The following is a 16228-nucleotide window of genomic DNA, read 5'->3' as shown; positions in this document are numbered from 1 at the left end:
CGCCGGGACAGAAGGCGATTACCTTGTCAAGCAGTTTGTTCGCTCGTTGAAGGGAAATGCCTTCGAGTGGTATACAGACTTAGAGCCGGAGTATGTTGACAGTTGGGACCAAATGGAGCGCGAGTTCCTTAATCGATTCTATAGTACAAGGCGGACAGTGAGCATGATGGAGCTAACTAACACGAAGCAACGGAAGGATGAACCCGCGATCAACTACATCAATAGATGGCGCTCACTTAGCCTTGATTGCAAGGACCGATTGTCAGAGGTGTCAGCCGTTGAAATGTGCATCTAAGGCATGCACTTTGATTTGCTATACATCTTGCAAGGAATCAAACCTCGTTCTTTCGAAGAGTTGGCTACTCGAGCCCACGACATGGAGCTAAGCTTGGCAAGTCATAAAGGAAAGAATGAGTCCCTGGTTGACCAACGAACATATAAAGTTTTCGGAAGCAGATTTGACGAGGTTGTGAAGAATCCTTCCAAAGAATCAATGGTCGTCAATACTGCACCATTTAAGATCTCTACGCGGGTAAGGAGTTCAATAAGGTGGAACCTCCTCAAACCTATGATAGGAGTAAACGCACGTTGAAAGAGATGGAGCGAAAGACGTACCCGTTCCCAGACTCTGATGTGGCAAGCATGTTAGAGGATCTGCTCGAAAACAAGATAATAGATCTTCCGGAGTGCAAGCGTCCAGAAGAAATGCATCGAGTGAAGGATCCGAAGTATTGCAAATATCATCGCCTCGTTAGTCATCCTATAGAGAAATGCTTTGTTCTCAAGGATTTGATCATGAATCTCGCCAAGCAAGGGAGGATTGAGTTGGATGTTGACGACGTTGCTGAAGTCAGTTGCACTACCGTAACATTCGGGTCGTTCGAGCCAGTTCCACTCTATTTTCACCCAATAAAAGCATCGTCCTATTTCACAAAAGAGGTGCGCGAACATAAGGAACAACAAATAAGCAAGAAGAAAATGACTTGTAGTCAAGTGAAGAGCAAAGAAATCCGAAATCTTATCCCGTCGCGCATGAGGAGGCAGTGTGTGTTGGAAGTGAATTCCACATATCAACTCAAAGTGAAGCGACATACCATCATATTCACTGGCCAAAAAGGAGATACCAACCTCGGTAATGGCGATGAGGATAACATTATCCAAACCTCTTATCATATCACGGTGGCAGAAGCATATGCCGTAGAGGAAGACGATCGTGAAGATGTTGAAATTGAAGTAGACGAAGCTCCTCCAGAACTTGAAGACGGGGGGCAAGCCACAAATGCTACACCTTATTCTCTTGTCTATAGTGTCGAAGCCGTGTTACCATTAGAGAAAGAAATTTCGTCGTTGAGAATCGTTTTGCAAGAACGTCTCACAAATGAGGAAAATGTCAAGTTGCGCCTTCAAGAGTTAGAAGCTTTGGACGAGAAGAGGCTTGATGTACAACAACACCTGGAATGCTACCAAGCTCGGATGTCACACGCCTTCAACAAAGGTGTTCGACCGTGGTCATTTCAAGTTGATGATTTAGTTCTTGTTGTTCGAAGACATATCATTATGACGCACAAGTCTGGCTCCAAATTCAAGTCAAAGTGGGATGGTCCTTATGTCGTCAAAGAAGTATACACCAATGGAGCTTACAAAATTGTGGCGGAATACGGTCTGAGGATCAGTTCCATCAACGACAAGTTCTTGAAGAAGTACCATGCTTGAAAACGTCAAAGAATGCTCCAAGTCTGCACGAGCCTAAACTGCATAACACAAAAAAAACAACAAAAAAAAATGCTCCAAGTCCGCACGAGCATAAACTGCGTATGACACAAAAAAAAAAGAAAAAAAAAGTACGCTCCAAGTCTGCACGAGACTAAACTGCATAAAACACATAAAAAAACAAAGTATGCTCCAAGTCCGCACGAGCCTAAACTGCACAAGACACCAAAAAAAAAAAGTACGCTCCACGCCTGCATGAGCTTAAACTGCACAAGGCACCAAAAAAAAACCTTTGAACTACGTGTTGACTTGATTCCTTCTTTAGAAGGATACATAGGCATCTTGAGAAAAACAATCTTAAGTTCAGTCACATAAAAAAAAAAGGGTTTGATTGAAAAAAAAAAGAGATAAGCAAATCCTGATCATTCAAGTCAGTTGTCACACCCAGGTCAAACCCTTGAAGCTGCTCCGACGCTATTCAATCTTTGTTGCAGTCTGTTCTGTAATCTCTCAGATTTGGGATTTCTTATTTGACTTGAAGCTGCTCCGACGTTCTTCAAAATCGGCTCGTGACTTCTTTGCCTCTTCAAAATCAGCTTGTGACTTCTTTGCCTCTTCAATCTCTATCGCAGTCAGTTATGGAATTTCTCGGATTTGACACTTCTTCTTTGACTTGAAGCTGCTCCGACGTTCTACAAATCTTCTGTTCTAGATCAACAAGTCTTGTATCGTGAAGAAAACTCTTGAAAGCCGCATGGTGAATGTGATGCGTAAAGCCTAACACGCTTTTATTGACTGCTGTTAAGTCTATAAATTTAGAGCAGTCAAGCGATTAGGTCGTTTACGTTCTTCAAACTCTTGAAAGCCACCATGGTAAATGTGATGCGTAAAGCCTAATCCGCTTTTGCTGACTGCCGTCAAGTCTATGAATTGAGAGCAGTTAAGCGATTAGGTTATTTACGTTCTTCAAATCCGCCAAAAAAAATTTCAATGTGTTTCGAAAGAAGTCGAATGGCTGGATTGACCGCGACTCTCAAATTGTTGTCAAAATCCTACAAAAAAAATCAGACCATGATTATAAAAAAGGTTTAAAAAAAGAGTCAAAAAATTAAAAAAAAAAGTCAAAAAAAGAGAGTCAAACAATGAAAAGAAGAAAAAGGAAAGTAAAAAAAAAGTCCAAAGTCAGTACAAAAAAAAGAGAGTCAAAATCAGTCCAAAAAAATAAAAATAAAAAACGGAGCCGAGCCATCTTTCTAGCCGAGCCGTTTCCGAGCCATGTTTTGAGCCGAGCCAATAGAAAGGCAGCTTTTGAGCTGAGCCGATTGAAAGACATCATCATGATAGCATGTTTGCTTTGCTTCCGTAATTGGTGCTTGTAAAGAAGAAAAAAAAGGGATAACCCGGTCCCCCTTGTCTCTCTCCCTTGTCATTTCTTTTTCAGCTATTGAAATTTACAAGTTGAAGCTGCTATCTTCTGTTACTACGGGCACCGAGAAGAAGGACTACAGTGACCGCAAGGACTGCTGGCTCGTCATCAATGGCAAGGTGTATGATGTGACAAAATTATTGGAGGACCGTCCTGGCGGTGGAGAGGTCTTGTTGTAGTCCACGGGGAAGGATGCAACTCATGATTTTGATGATGTTTGTCACAGTATCTCTGCTAGAGCAATGATGGATGAATACTATGAAGGTGAGTTTGGTAAGGCATTCATACCTTCTAAAACACAAAATACACCTCCCCCCAAGCAGCTTCACCACCCTCCTCCTCCTTCACTCTCGGCGACGGCACCGCGTTCATCTCCCACAACGCCGCCAGCTCCCGCTACCGCCTCGGAGATCAACCAATGCATCTTAGCCACCAGCAACTACATAAAAAAGAAAGAAGTCAGGAACGACGAGGAGCTCGGTAGGCTTCTCGGATCTGTCACCATTGCAAACGACGACGTTTTGTCCGCACCACCACCGGAAACCGCGTCTTCGGCTCTCTCAAGGGAGCTCTCGACGAAGGGATCGACGTGCTTCACAGTGAGAAGGGGTTCGCCGGATTCTCCAAGGACAGAAAGAGCTTGGATGCCGAGACCCACCGGAAGTACATCTACAGTGGACACGTGGCAGTCTCTAGGGTGTTTTGATGATCTTAGGTACTTGAAGTCTTCCGCTTCATCGGTGATGAGAAGAAAGCTGCAGACTTCGTCGGTGATGAGGTGTTTTGTGGTACCTAAGCTTGAAAAAGTCATCGATGAGGACAAATTATCATTCGTCATTGATGGATGAAACAGAAAAGACCATACTGGAACCTGCAAGAAACAAAGTGAAGCTGAAGGCAGATGATGTTGATATTTGTTATCCTCCAAATATTTTTTAGAGTGGCGAAGGATTTGATCTGAAACCAAGTGGTTCGAGCAATGAGTAAAGCTTATGAGATTATGCGTCAGATTGGTGGTGATGGAGAAGAAAGGCGCAAGTCTCGAGGAGGGTTTATGTCCGTCCTTAGACAAACTCATCACTAATTTATAACAAAATCAAAGGACTACAGCATGGGAGATTCCCCATCTATTTTCTCTGCCTCCAGATGCGTTGTCATTTGCTTTCGGTTCGATCCCACAAAGGTTCGATCCCACAAACAAGTTGAGTTACTGATACAATTTTTATTCCCACTATGGCTGTCGGCGTGTGTTTGTAGGTGGGTGTGGAATCTCTAGCTCTTTCCAACACTTCCGACACAAAAAGAACCAATTCTAATTAAACAATTGTCATCACATTTTTGCCTTACAAAGCTTTCTTTTTTTACAAAAAGGGCTCGCATGTGTGATTGTTAGGTGGATTGTTCCCACACTTCAAAAGCAACTTATTCTACTTAGACAATGGGCATCATCATCTCCTTAGGTGGATTGCAAACAAATGATTTGTTTTTTGATATCAATAATCAACTTGCTAGTGAGGATCGATTACTTTGTCGAAATATTTGCTAAAAGCGAGGAAGATGATGCTCAAACAAATGAAAAAAAAAATGGTGATGCGTGGTGGTGGGAAAGATTGATGGGAAAGAGATAAAGAGAAGAAAAAAAATGGTTTGATGCTTTCGGCAGTGGATGGAAAGATTTCCAAAATTAAATTCATCTGACTAAAATATATGATGGAAAGATTACCACAAAATCTGCAGAGCCTCGGAAACTAGCTCCACAAATTCTCCAAATTAAAATGCATACTTCAAGTTGCGCTTTCAGCATGTGATGACGACATGCCTGCAGCATGACTTGAAGTGGGGGCATTTGTAGACACATGAAATTTAATGAAATAAATCATCTTTATTAAATAATTAAATCGACCAAGGACCCGACAAAATTACACACGTGGCCCAAAAGTCAACAAAGTTGGTGCGGATCCGAATAAAACTCGTGTCAGCACATAAACGGATGATCGTAATCGAAACTACGTGATTCCGAATTGCATCAGAAAATTGAATGTCATTGACGATTCGAAATGGTAATCGGACATTTGATTAAATTAATAAATTCTTTAACGGTCATAATTAAATCAATTATTTTCTGTTTAATTTAGTTATGAGAATAACTAATTTTAAATTAATCGGAAAATACATATTGATTTAATTATACAATTAAAGAATTTATTATTTTAGTGTCATTAAAATATTATACAAAATAGAAACTTTGACACTATAAATAGCCCCTCAACATGAAGAGAATGGGAGGATTTTTTAGACTTGGAGAAGAAGGAGAGAAATCACTTGAGCAAGAATCACTCTCGACAAATCCCGAAGTCTCTCAAGTCCACGAAGATCATCAAATCCAAATCCAACCTCAAGTCCACGAAGAATCATCAAGCGGCCGAATCGCTCGTTCTTCATCAAATCCAAATCCAATCCAAACTTAAGTCCACGAAGAATCATCAAGCGGTCAAATCGCTCGTTCTTCACCAAATCAAGTCCAAATCAAACTCAAATCCTCAAGATCAAGTGCATGTCACCCTTGAGCCAAATCACATACGGAGATAGAATCAGAGGAGTTCACCAAAGATTGTAACCCCGCGCTTGATATTCAATAAATTACTTTTATTTGTACACGTGTCTGCATTCTCTTGTTTGTTTTCAGATTATCGTTCTACAATATGATTCGTTGTTCGAGTATGATTCATCATTTCCTATTTCTTTGTTTCGAACGTACTTATTCTTATTAGGAAATACAAATCCATGTTGGAGAAGGAAAACAATCCTAGTTCCACAAGCACTTAAAAGCCCAATCCATGCAAGAATCAAAATGTTGTTAAGATTCGTAGTCCAATTTCGACGGGGTCCCCTGGATAGCTCCTATCGAATTAGAAGTCGTACAATATATGGATAAAAAGCTGTGTGAGTCTAGTTTCTGTAGGATTTAGAATCAAATCAATATCTTATTCCTACAGGGAGATATGACCGAATCAATACTCGGAGGTCCAGTGAACTCGGCGGAATTATCTCAGCCATTGATTTGTTTTTTATTCTAGGGCTATGAGGGAAACTTAGGACCTTGTTTCTCCTACATATAGAGCACAAATATGTATCAGAATCTCCATAAATCCCTGCACCAAAGAATGTCAAAGAAGACATGCAGCAAATTAATGAGAATAGGTAAGAAAGTCAAAGAAGGCATGCAGCAAATTAATGAGAAGAGGTAAGAAAATCAAACATGGACTCTTGATGCCTCCCTAATTCAAAGGAAGAAATTTGTGCAAAAGAAATCAACATTAAAGGAGGAAGAAGATATGCAATCAATTTCCAATCCTTATAGAAATCAGAATTCAGGCAGTGCAGATTATCCAACTTTGACGGGCTCCATTGGACAGCTCACAATGATTCAGAACATTCCTGATATATGGATGGAAAGCTATGGAAGTCTAGTTGAAAATGCCAGTTGGAATCATCTCAATATCTATTTGCTAGATAAAGTTATGGCCACAACAAGACACAAAGGTCAGATCTGCCGAATTGAGAAAATCTAGGAAATCTCAACCAATTTGGTTTCAACTTTGTGGACTTTGTGGCCAGCCTCCCTTGGGTTTCTTCCTCTATATATAGCACCTCATGTCCACATAAAATGATTATCAACATTGCACACAATTATAGCCAAAGCTTTGCACAAACACTTTCATTCACCAAGAACCATAGAATCTGAATTTACCACCATATTTTCTGTCCAAAGCTTGGAAGCCTAGGATACCATACTCTTGAAGATTTCGTGCTACCTTTGTAAGGAATCTTGGGAGGAGAATTATAAAGTGTAACTCTATGATCTTCATGTTTACTTTTCGGGTTTTTATGTTCTTGTTCTTGGAAGATTTATGTTTAGGTTTTGTTAAAGTTATTTTTATTTTTGTCTATGAGATATTTGTAATTTTTGAATGACATGATGAATTAAGGATTTCAATTTTTATTCAATGATTTTAGGTTTTATGCCATAAGTTTCTGTTTATTTATTTAAATGATTTTCGGTGTGTTCTTACTTATGTGTGTGATTGATACCCGGAAGTTGACATTGCATGTGTAATAATCCAAAGTTATAAACGATTTTGATACTTGGGAGTTGATTAATTGTTTGTTCTTTGTCACCTTCACCGATTATTGCCTAGGTTCGGTTAGACTTATGCCTTGGAATATGTTAATTTCTTTATGTGATACGTAATTGCATGATGAATTGATATGTTAGATTTTGAATGTGGCTGTGGCTGAGTTCGAATGTGTTAAAATGTCATTGAGTTAGGAACCTTGGGAGAACTTAACTACATAACCGATTTTAGGATGTATAATGAACCTTACGGCATGAACTTAAATGAGATTAGATTTCGTTACCTTTGTTCTTATGTTATTTATTTGGTAATTGCTTATGTGTTGGTTGGTTGATCACATGTATATATTAGTTTAGGTTTATTTTATGTTTGATCCGAAATATATCCCAAAATCCTCAAACTCTTATGAATTCGTTGTTAAGTGTTTGTGATTCTTTACCCTGGTTGGATCACCGGTTTGTGAACGATACCCTCTTGATTTATACTACTAAAGATGCTTACAAGGTTAATATTGATCTCGAGTAATCGAGCCGATCAAATGGCGCCGTTACCGGGGACATTTTACAGTTCGCATATACCTATTGTGACGAAGATGTTATGGCCGTTTAAGTGAGTGAAGGTCATTCTACCTGAGAATCTGATTTTCATTGCAAACTCTTGTTTTGAGTTGTTATGCAATCTGGTTTCCTAAGATCTAAGTTTGGCTATGTATAGCATGTATGATCTAAGGATGTGTGGCTAGATTAATGATTAATCATTAGCCCAATACTCGTTTTGAGACGCATGTAATGAACATTGTATACGTTGTTCTTTGTACTCCATGATTATGGCACTAATCAGAGGGAGTTATTTCGTAGACTTCAGGGGGAGTCTACCTCACATGATGCTATCAAATGTAGACGGTGCGTTGTGCTCTTTTTCCCTTCGATCAAGCTTTTATTTTTACCCAAGAGGTTTTTATTTTGCTTGACAAAGTTTTTACCGAGGCAACGATATGTGCACCATGCGACCTAGCATGCGACACAAGGGGGAGTGTTACGGGAGAATTAATATTCTACCCTTGTGTGTGTCTTAGCCTTATTAGATTTCTTGTTAGATAGATTCACATCTCTGTAATAGATTAGGTCTCTGAAATCTATGAGATTATGGTTATGTAATGCCAATATATATGCCTCATTATCAATCAATTAACAGTTATGTTGGTTCCATCACGTTATTATTATTCTCATTTCGTTCCTCGTTAAACAGTTCAATGAATTTTAATTGGGTGCACCTTTTGCTTTGAAAATGTGAATTTAATTTTAACTAGACCTATAAAATGGGCATTTTCGGCCCGGCCCTTAGATATGAAGACCCATATACTATACGGCCCAGGCCTTTTTCAGTCATAGGTGTAAAATGACCAAGGTAAGGCCGGCCCTATTAAAATATGTGAAGCCCGAGCCCGCCCTTTGGGCGGATAAAGTTTGGGCTAAAAAGGCCCGGCCTACATTTGGCCAGTGATTTTTAGATAATAAAATATTGTAACTTTCATTTGAAAAATTTGATTGAGATATGAGTTAAACTCATGAACCCCTTCTTATAAGAAAAACACATTTGTCAATTGAACAAACTTAATTTACTGGTTATATCAATCACTTATAAAATTAATAATAACATTTGACATTAAGACTGGGTCATGTTACGGGCCGGCCCTATGATATACTATATGGGCAGGGCCTTGGGTCGGTGCAGGGCTTAAAAAGTGTTGCTCATACCCTACCTATTTCCAAACGGGCCAATAAGCCTGCCCATTAGCTTGGGCCGAGCCGGCCCGCAACTCAATTTTTTTAGGCTAAGTCCCATCGGCTTTGGGCTTAATTTACAGGCTTAATTTTAACTTTTTAAGCGAGAACTTGCTGAACTTTAGATTGTTAACCCTACTTCTGTAGAGATATATCATTCATAAGTAAACAGTGCAATAAAAAGAGAAGATATACAAGTATGCATATTCCTCGACAAAAATGGGCCGGTTTTATCCTTTGACCATACTGTGTCTTATGCCCATAAGGATGAGTTTGAATGGGCTTTGCAAAGGGCCAGGTCGGGCTTTGGCCCATAGAGCAACGAGCCGCCCATAGGTTGTGCATGGAATGCCTTTGCATGAGCTCGACAATTTGTTGGGTGCAGAGAAGGTTTTTGAATCTGGTTTGGTATCTTTGTCAGGATCAGGGTCGATGTTGTACTGGATGGCATCGGTGCGATCAAGGATATCGGTTCCCAAATTATTTTGAGTATCTTTAATGTTTTGGTGTGTGTTCAATGGGCCTGGTTACTAAAGTCAATTTTTGATTTTGGCTTATTCTTGGGCTAGGTGGATGTGATATGTTCATGGGTCTTTCTGACTCTCTCTCTAATAGGTTAGTTTAGGGCTGGGCATATATCAGTTCGGTTCGGTTTTTAGTCTAAACCGAAACCGAACCACTTTAATTAGTTTTCTAGAAATTCAAACCATTCACTGAATTAAATTAATCTAAACCGAAATTCGGTTCGGTTTCGGTTTACACCTCATACGTAATTTTTTTAAAAATTTTCAAGAGGTGAGACTCAAATTCCTACTCAAAAATGATGTCACAAATCTATACATCACACGCACGTCTCATTAATAACTATGTAAAGATTATATTTTTCTCATTTTGATAGATTTTCAATAAAACATCAAAATGTCAATGTTGAGATTCAAACTCCTGACCTATAATATAACAACAATGTGCTCTACCAACTGCACTAGACAACCTTCTATGTTATGTTTTGTTATTTTTTTGTACTAATACCCATTATTTATTATTTTTTAAATCATTAAATTAAATTCGGTCGGTTCGGTTTTAAATCGGTTAATTTGATCACGTAAACCATTTTCAAACCGTTTAAACCGGTTTCGGTTCGATTTTCTTCATTTTTAAACTACATCTATTCGGTTCGATTATCCGAACCATATTTTCGGTTCAATTCGGTCGGTTTTGCTTGTTTAATTTGGTTTATGCCCACCCCTATGTTAGTTTATTTTCATTTGAACTCGGGTGGTTCCGGTTCTTTGATAAGTTATTCAACATGTCACTTGGTTTATGATAGTGTCACACTATGGTGTGTCAGCATAATTAAATATATATTGCTAGAGGCTTAATTAGTTTAGCATGGTTGTATTTTATTAAAGTCCTTGGTGTTCTATATTCATGTTTATCTACCTACATCATCAAAATATGACATATTTTTATTTTAAATAATAATAATATTAATAACCAAAATCAAAAATTGAAATATTAGTTCGCACGCAACTAAGTTGTGTAGCCCATTTAGCATACATGATAAGAACAAGTACGTTATTGCGAAAAATTGTTGACAGAGCTTCAGATCGAGCTTTCCCAAACTAAAAAAACTGAGTTAGATGAAAGCTTGAGCAGACTCGAAAGGACATAGTCTCTATTCAAATGTTCAAGATATATAAGAGAATAATTAGAACAATGAGGTATTCAAATATTCACGGTTTGGTTTGATTTTTCCTATTAGCTATATAGCTAGCTATGGCTTTTTGTGGGTTGTTTTTTTAACAAACTACTAATAAGTATCAAACAACATTTTAGTTTACAAAAAACTCATCCTAATTTGATAGAACCAATTAGGAAAAAAATTATAAATAAGGACCACATAATGGTAAACTGCCACATGTCATAAGATATTGTTTTACCTTTTTGCCCCTCTTAGCCCATCACATTTAAAAGAATTCAAAATCCATTCTCACTACCACATATCACATCTACATGTGTGTCTGCTACTATTGACTAAGAAGCTACCTATTACTGTCAACTAAGAAGCTACATGTTGTAAGACCTGAGATTTCTAATCTCGTTTACCGACACCTTAAAACCAATTAATCAATATTTATGTTAAGTGTCGAAAACGTAGTTTAACGTCGTTATTAAACTACACGTTGCCACGAGCTCGAAAGTGTTCCCATAATATTTTCCTGACGCTCAGTTTTGTTTTTACGAATTTTTGAAGTTTGACGTTGCTTTAAAATGTTTTCATAAAAAAATAGTTTTCAATTGGGTATTTGTTTTTAGGGCTTAAGGAACCATCCTAACCTTTATACTTAACCCAAGACCCGAGCCCAAGACCCGGGCCCAAGTCGTTTTTCTTTTACCTTCCTTTTCTCTCTTTTGCCCCTCAATTCTTTTTCTTCTCTGCGACATTCTCTCTCTCTTTGTTCTCTTGTCTTCCACCGAACCACCACCAATCCTTCTCCTTAATTGACCATTGTTGTTCCGGCGAGACTGGGGCATGCAATTCCACCATCATTTTCATCTCCTCATTCTCTTCCAAACCATGTCTCTAAATCTTCCATTCACCCATGATTTTGGTGAGATCGAAATCGGAGTAGGCCAGCCGTCTCCATAGATTTCCAGCGAAGCTGCAAGCTCCGGTGAGCTGGTCTGACTCTCTCTTGGTAAGCTTAATTTTTTTCTCTCATACCCATTTGGTTCCTTGTTCAATCTCATCAATCAGAGCCTAAATCCATTTCTCCTCATTTGGTCTTCACTTCTACTCTGCCACCGCAGTTGATCTTTTCTATCTCAACGAGATGGAGAACGTCTACAACCCAGAAACTCCTCCATTGGTACTCTCTCCTTCCCTCTTTAGTTTTGGACCTTTATCTTAAACCGAATCTTCTTTTGTCTTTGTTTTGCAAACGATGAACCTATGCTGCAAACATCTCCGGCGATTATTCCCTTCACTTCTATATGTCGAGATGGGCTAGAAAAGGGGCAAGGATGAGTTTTGGGAAGCAGCATAGCATAGGAAAATGCAGCAACCTGGAATACGGTGAGGAGAAGCCTTCGGGGACTACTATTGTGTTTCTGGAAATCAATCAAGGTAGCAAACATCAATCCTTTTGTTCTGTGTTTATGAATTTGGGATTGTAGTGTTGTTGAGAAGTTTGTGGATGATTTACTTGTTGTCGTTGATGAATTGGTTGATCAGAGACAAGTTTTAGGTGTTAGAATCCGATCGGAGAGTCAATGGGGTGAATTCCCCTGTTTTTACCCTTTTCACTGTGGTCATTTCTGTTTTACCAGTGTGAAATTACTAAATTGTCCTTAGACAAAAGTTATGGTTAGACTTTTACCTCCACTAATTTAGTGAAAAAACTCAATTTTAATTAAAAAGGTGACACATGAACGTAACTTTTAGTTACAACAAATGTTAGTTCCGATTCTCGCCCGGTTCGAGAATTGAGAACTATTTAACTTAGAAATGTGTCGGTATAATAAATAAGTCGTCAATATAATTTTGAGTAACTTTAATATTCATAATATATGCTTAGTATCGATCGACTATTGAAGTTGGATTATTTTCGGATTTTTCAAGAATTGGTCAACATGGTCTTTTTTTAGTTAAATCAGGAAAGACTTGGTCAACAGAGAGTCAAATGAAACTCTTTATATGATTCATAAATTCAGAGTTAATGCTACGAGATCGAGCAAAGGAGGAGCATCAACAATTACTTTTATGAGTTGGATAATGGCTGAGATTCTGCACGTCATCTAGGTAGAGGAGTTAACTCTCATATGTTGTATTTGGCCAATTATAAATTGCATAGTTCCCGGTTGTTGATTTATTGATGTAATAATGTTGTGAAAACCCGAGAATAGGCACGATTTCGAGATAGGGTAAGTAGTGAATCTTTGCGTGTGTTGACCTGAGAGTGACATGACACTAGTATTTTAGGTAATCCTATGATGTTGATGACCGTGAACCTCCAGAGGGGTAATGCCTTATTTATTATTGGATCAATTATTTTATATACTATTGAGGGCATTCCATTTAAATTGACACTCTCGTTACTCTGTTATTATGACAGAGGTGTAGTTGACCTCGACTATTTAGCCGCTAGGATTGGTCGAAGTTGAATTTGCCCTATCCTACCTTTGGAGCTCCACAAACTATTTTATCATGATATTTCTCATACTTGCATAATTTATTTAAATGTGATTTTCTCTGGCCAGAAACTTACCCTCAATGTTTTATAAAAATATGTTTTATATCCCTACTTGCTTTTTCAACCCTCATGGACGGGCTGGCCCTTACTGGGCAAGTGAGGACGACGCTCACCCTACTTTAGTTCATTTGCATGTTTAATTATTATTTCTGGAGCTAAGAGCCTTATTTGAGAGTTAGCATTTCATGTTCACCTTTATACATCTCATTTTCAGGTTTATTACCAATGTTTTCGAGTAAAGTTTCCACGAGGTTATAATTTGAGTTGTAGCCACCTTTAGTTTCTAAAAATTGGGTTGTCTACTTGTTTAATTTGAGCTGGTGGCATTAACGCCACCTTCCGCATTCTTGTTGAACAAATTCATCTATTTTCGTGGAACAGTAAATAGTTATCCTTTTATTTTGTAAACGTATTTGACTTGTCGAAAATTTTTATTCACTTGTTCATATTAATGAGTGATAGAACATAACCTAATCACTCTGTTCCCTTGCTAATCTCAAATTTTATCTCAATATATTGTTCATGTTTCATTCCGGAATGTGACATCTACTACTATTGATTATGAAACTAACAACTACTATCTAATTAAGCAATCGGCTACTATTGAGTATGAAACTAGTTGCTACTGTCGACTGGAAATATGCTACTGTTGGCTGGGAATGTACCTACTGTCGATTATGAATCTAGCTACTATTGTCGATGAGAATGTACCTACTAATATTAAGAACGTCGCACAAAGTGCTCATATCACTGAGTTTTCGAAGGAATGAAGTAGAGTTGATGAAGAAGTAGTGGAGTCACCATGTTGAGGGTTGGGTACCCTCAGTAGTTTGTGGAGTAGGGTGCATGAATTTCGGGACGAAATGCCTTTAATGGGGGTAGAATGTAATAACCCGAATTTTCAATACCATTTCTTTTAATTTCTAAGAAGTTAAGAAAATAGTAATATGATTAAATTTACATTTTTACGCCTTTATTTTGCCGTTGTTTGAAGTAGAATTAGTTTCAATAGCCAAATGTGTGTTATTCAATTAAGTTTATTTGACCCATGAGTTGACATTTAATTCGTCACTCTTTTCAGAAAACTTTATTCACGAAAGTCGTAGAGTTCGTTAATCGAATTCGTAGACGCGCGCAACACGCTTTAATCTTATGTCATTTGTGGAAGTTGTTAACAACGGAAGTTTGGTTTTCAATTTTAGAAATTAAGAAAATCCGTTTTTTTTTTCAAAACTAGATCATTTACTATTCACCCGAGATCGGGTACTGTTCCCTCGACTAAAAAATCATCTCCAGCCAATTTCTCCACAATCCGACATTGCCTTGCGTCTGTAAATGAGTGTTTTGAATTTGGTGCGACTAGGCCCAAAGCCAATTGAGGAACGATTCAAGATTGACATTGTCATGATAACTTAACTATAATGATAGAGTGTTCTAAGACGTCTATAATTAACCATGTAAAATTTCACCGTTAGTATAGAATAAGCAGGGATCGTTCAGTCTGGGGAATTGAATGTAACTAAACTTTTAGTGTTAACAAATAATGGGGGGTTTGAGATTGATTATTAACTACAAAAAAAATCTAAATTACTATTTACATGATCGACTTCTCTTTACCAAACTAAACCAAATTCACCAATGCACCACATAATTATAAGTTTGGTTCTATCATGCATTCTAATTCATCTTATTACATACTTTTAGACACTAATACAATTAGAGCCTTAGGGGAACATCTAATCATGCAAGATTTATATTGACGTTTAGGTTGACTTAGGGTCTCACCTAAATTGCATGCAATCAAATTTAACAACACTTAGGGTAGAAATCAAATAAGATTACATTCAAACACCAAATATTTGTTGGAGACATGCTTCACGGTGGCGTCACTCACCATGGGGTACATGTAGATTTCTAGAATTTCCCACTTTACTTGTGTCAATATGGATGATGAAGATAGCACTCAAATACAATCTTAGGGACTGCATTCAAGCCCTAAATTCGTATGCACATATCTGAAAATTATCTAAGAGCAAGTAAAAGAAGAGTATAACACAACAATAGAACTATAAACTTCAATAATTAGAAGAACATAGATTCAGCATAGTCTAAAAAACATATCAAATGCAATCTAAAATTTTTGAAACAAATACAAAACCAATACTTCCACATAAACAACAAACTATAATCTTCATAGACAAAGAATTGTAGATTAACGTAAATAAATGAAGTCATGGAGATGAGTTGTGAGAATCACACGTTGTAGGAACCTTAGAGGTACGGCTGCAATATGTGAAACTCGGTGGAGATGATAATGGTTTTGGGGTGGACGGCTTGGCTAATTTGTGAGTAATGTTTATGTCGGTGTTTTGGTAGAGTTTCAACTCTTGAATGGTAAGGAGAAGTGATTATTTTTCTTTTTGAATGATGTGCTATTTATAGAAGAGTTTTGGCTCTTTGAATATTATAGATTAGACTTTTTCTTCTCAATTTCGTTTACTTATTTTTGACATTGGTGGGTGCAATCTCTTTTGATAAATTCCTTCTTTTTCTCCTTTTTAAGTGTCACCTTCTTTCTCTCTTCCATTATCTCTTTTTATTTACTTAATCCCTCATTTATCTCTTTTTCTTTTTCTTTCTCTCTTGTTCTTTCACTTATTTTTGTCATTGGTGAGTGCAATCTCTTTTGATAAATCTCTTCTTTTTTATCATTTTTAGGTGTCTCATTCTTTCTCTCTTACATTATCTATTTTTATTTACTTAATCCCTCATTTATCTCTTCCTTTTTTCTTTATCTCTTTTGATCAATTCATTCTTTTTCTCCTTTTTAGGTGTTTCCTTCTTTCTTTATTTGCCTCTTTTGTTTTGAATTTTCCTCTATTTTTTTCTTCATTCTAGCTACACAATCTCATCTTTAAA

At 37.6% G+C, this 16228-nt stretch overlaps 1 long non-coding RNA gene and 1 pseudogene across 1 annotated transcript; both read left to right on the top strand.

Moving 5' to 3' along the window:
* The window catches only part of LOC126792213 (F-box protein FBW2-like), a 75026-nt pseudogene that overhangs the window by 10841 nt on the left and 47957 nt on the right, over positions 1–16228 (top strand).
* LOC126792641 (uncharacterized) lies at positions 11518–13434 on the top strand. Its single transcript, XR_007671935.1, has 3 exons — positions 11518–11755; positions 11868–12183; positions 12771–13434. It is a non-coding gene; the product is annotated as an uncharacterized LOC126792641 (long non-coding RNA).

This window comes from Argentina anserina, chromosome 4 (genome assembly GCF_933775445.1).
Source record: "Argentina anserina chromosome 4, drPotAnse1.1, whole genome shotgun sequence".
Taxonomy (NCBI): Eukaryota; Viridiplantae; Streptophyta; class Magnoliopsida; order Rosales; family Rosaceae; genus Argentina; species Argentina anserina.
The sequence above is the reverse complement of the archived record's forward strand: the minus strand, read 5'-3'. Positions and strand labels throughout refer to the sequence as shown.